Here is a 4,080-nt window from a genome sequence, read left to right as displayed (position 1 = left end):
TAAGAATTTTAACTAGTTCCCTTTAGAACGCCATCTAATTGGACCAGAATTAAAACTGTAAACAATATACACAACATTTCACTGCTGTTTGAACGAGTTTTCATTGTATTTACACTGCCCTTTTCCATCATGGTTCCATTTACTTGTAATTCCTGTGTTCCATATACATTTCTGGATAATTTCAGTGTCTATTATTGTGAATTCTAAGAGTAATAACCACATTCACATATTGTTCTGAGCTCCATAAGCTTGAATTCTTAAGGATTATATCTAGTTTCCTTTAGAAACGCCAACTAATTGAACCGGAATTAAAACTGTAAACGGTATTCTCGTTATTTTATAGGTGTTTGAATGTGATTTGTCAGTGCATTAAAACTGACAGCTTTACGTTAACGTTCTATTTACTTGTAATTCAAGTTTTCTATATACCTTTCTAGACAATTCCAGGGTATATCATTGTGATTTCTTAGAGTAATAACAACATTCACATAGTATTCTCAGCTCTTTAAGCTTGAATTTTTACGATTTCAACCAGTTTCTTTTAGAAACGCCATAATTGAACCGGAATTAAAAGTGTAAACAGTATACTCTTCATTTTAGAGCTGTTTGAACATACGTTGTCAGTGTATTTACACTGCTCTTTTTATATTAAGGATCTATTTACTTGTAATTCAAGTGTTCGATATACATATCTGGACTATTCTTGTGTCTACTATTGTGAATTCTAAGTGTAATCACCACATTCACTTAGTTTTCAGAGCTTTATAAGCTTGAATTCTTAAGGATTTTAACTAGTTTCATTGCGAAATGACATCTAATTGAACCAGAATTAAAACTGTAAACAGTATACTGGTCATTTAATAGCTGTTTGAACATATTGTCAGGGTATTTACACTGCCTTTTTATATTAAGGTTTTATTTGCTTGTAATTAAAGTGTTCCATATACAATTGTAGACAATTCCAGGGTCTATCATTCTGATTAATAAGAGTAATAACCCCATTCACTTAGTGTTCTGAGCTCTGTAAGCTTGAATTTTTAAGGATTTCAACTACTTTACTTTAGAAAAAATTTCTCATTGAACTGGAAATAAAACCGTAAACTGTGTAGTTGTCATATCACTGCTGTTTGAACCAGTTCTCAATGTATTTACACTGCAATTTTTATATTAAGGTTCTATTTACTTTTAATTCAAGTGTTCCATATACATTTCTGGAAAATTCCAGTGTCTATATTTGTGAATTCTAAGAGTAATAACCAAATTCACATAGTATTCTGATCTTTTTAAGCTTGAATTCTTACATGATTTCAACCAGTTTCCTTTAGGCACGCCATCTAATTGAACTTAATTAAAATTGTAAATAGTATTCTCGATATTTTACAGATATTTGAACATGAGTTGTCAGTGCATTTACACTGACCTCTTTATATTAAGGCTCAATTTACTTGTAATTCAAGTGTTCCATGTACATTTCTAGACAATTCCAGGGTCTTTCCTGGTGATTTCTAAGAGTAATAACCACATGCACATTGTGTTCTGAGCTCTCTAAGCTTGAATTCTTAAGGATTTCATCGACTTTCTTTTGGTAACTCCATCTAATTGAATTGTAAATAAAACTGTAAATAATACACTGGTCATATCATAGCACTTTGAACGTGTTTTCCGTGTATTTACAATGCCTTTTTATATTACAGGTGTATTTACTTGTAGTTAAAGTGTTCTATATACATTTCAAGACAATTCCAAGGTCTATCAATAACATTTTTAAGAGTAATAACCACATTCACATAGTATTCTGAGCTCTATAAGCTCGAATTCTTATTGATTTAACTAGTTTCCTTAGAAAGGCCATTTAAATGAACCAGAATGAAAACTGTAAAAAGTATACTTGTCATTTCACAGCCGTTTGAAGTGTTTTCAGTGTATTTACATTGCCCTTTTTATATTAATGTTCTATTTACCTGTAATTCAAGAGTTTCATATAAATTTCTAGACCATTCCAGGGTATATCATTGTGAATTCTAAGAGTAGTAATCACGTTCATATAGTGTTCTGAGCTCTATAAGCTTCAATTCTTAAGGATTTCAACTACTTTCCTTTAGAAACGCAATCTCATTGAATAGGAGTTAAAACTGTAAACTGTATACTCCTCATTTCATAGGTGGTTGAACGTGTTTTCAGTGTATTTACATTGCCTTTTTTATATTAAGTTTCTATTTACTTGTAATTCAAGTGTTCTATGTACTTTTCTGGACAACTCCAGTGTATATTATTGTGAATTCTAAGAGTAATAACCACATTCCCATATTGTTTACGATCAATAAGCTTAAATTCTTAAGAACGTTAACAAGTTTCTTTTAGAAACACTATTTAATTGAACCTGAATTAAAATTGTAAACAGCATACTCATTATTTCAAAGCTGTTTGAACAAGTTTTCAGTGCATTTACACTGCCCTTTTTATACTAAGGTCCTATTTACTTGTAATTCAAGTGTTCCATATACATTTCTAGAAAGTTCCAGTGTCTATCATTGTGCATTCTAAGAATAATAACCACATCACATTGTGTTCTGAGCTACAAAAGCTGAATATTTAAGAATTTTATATAGCTTCCTTTAGAACGCCATCTAATTGAAGCATAAATAATACTGTAAACAGTATACTCGTCATTTCACTGCTGTTTGAAAGTGTTTTCAGTGTATTTACACTGCCTTTTTTAATATTAAGCTTGTATTTACTCATAATTCCAGTGTTCCTTATAAATTTCTAATCAATTCCAGGGTCTATCATTGTGATTTCATAGAGTAATATTCACATTCACATAGTATTCTGAGCTCTTAAACTTGTATTCTTACACGTTTTCAACCATTTTCCTTTAGATACGCCATTTAATTTAACTGCAATTAAAAGTGTAAACAGTATACTCATCATTTTTAAGCTGTTTGAAGATGAGTTGTCATTGTATTTCCACTGCCCTTTTTATATTAAGGATCTATCTTCTTGTAATTTCAGTGTTCCATATACATATCTGGGCAATTCTAGTGTCTATTATTGTGAATTCAAAGAGTAAAAACAACATTCAAATAGTGTTTAAGCTATATACGCTTGAATTCTTAATGATTTTAACTAGTTTCCTTCGGTAAATCCACCTAATTGAACCAGAATTAAAACTGTGAACAGTATACTCGTCATTTCACAGCTGTTTCAACGTGTTTTCTGTATATTTACACTGCTCTTTTTATATTAAGGTTCTATTCACTTGTAATTAAAGTGTTCCATATACATTTCTATGCAATTCAAGGGTCTATCATTGTTAATTCTAAGAGTAATAACAACATTCACATAGTATTCTGAGCTCTATAAGCTCGAATTCTTAAGTATTTAAAATAGTGTCCTTTGGAAATGCCTAATTGAACCTGAATGAAAACTGTAAACAGTATACTCGTCATTTTACTGCTGTTTGAACCTGTTTTTAGTATATTTACACTCCCTTTTTATATGAAGCTTCTACTAACTTTTAATGCAAGTGTTCCATATACATTTCTAGACATTTCCAGTGTCTATCATTGTGATATCTTATGGGAATAATCAAATTCACATAGTATTCTGAGCTCTTTAAGCTTGAATTCTTACATGATTTCAACAAGTTTCCTTTAGAAATGCCATCTAATTGAACCGAAATTAAAACTGTAAATACTATATTCGTCATTTCATCGATGTTTGAACGTGTTTTCAGTGTATTTACATTGCCTTTTTTACATTATGGTTCTATTTACTTGTAATTGAAGTGTTCCATTTACATTTCTGACAAATCCAGTGTCTATTATTGTGAATTTTCAGAGTAATAACCACATTCCGATAGTTTTCTGTGCTCTATAATCTTGAATTCTTAAGAATTTTAAATAGTTTTCTTTAGAATGCCATCTATTTGAACTGGAAGTAAGACTGTAAACAGTATACTCGTCATTTCACTGCTGTTTGAACGTGTTTTCAGTGTATTTACACTTCCCTTTTTTATATTAAGGTTCTATTTACTTTTAATTCAAGTGTTACATGTACATTTCTGGACAATTCCAGAGT

Source organism: Myotis brandtii, unplaced genomic scaffold, assembly GCF_000412655.1.
Source record: "Myotis brandtii unplaced genomic scaffold, ASM41265v1 scaffold2085, whole genome shotgun sequence".
NCBI lineage: Eukaryota > Metazoa > Chordata > Mammalia > Chiroptera > Vespertilionidae > Myotis > Myotis brandtii.
The sequence above is the reverse complement of the archived record's forward strand: the minus strand, read 5'-3'. Positions refer to the sequence as shown.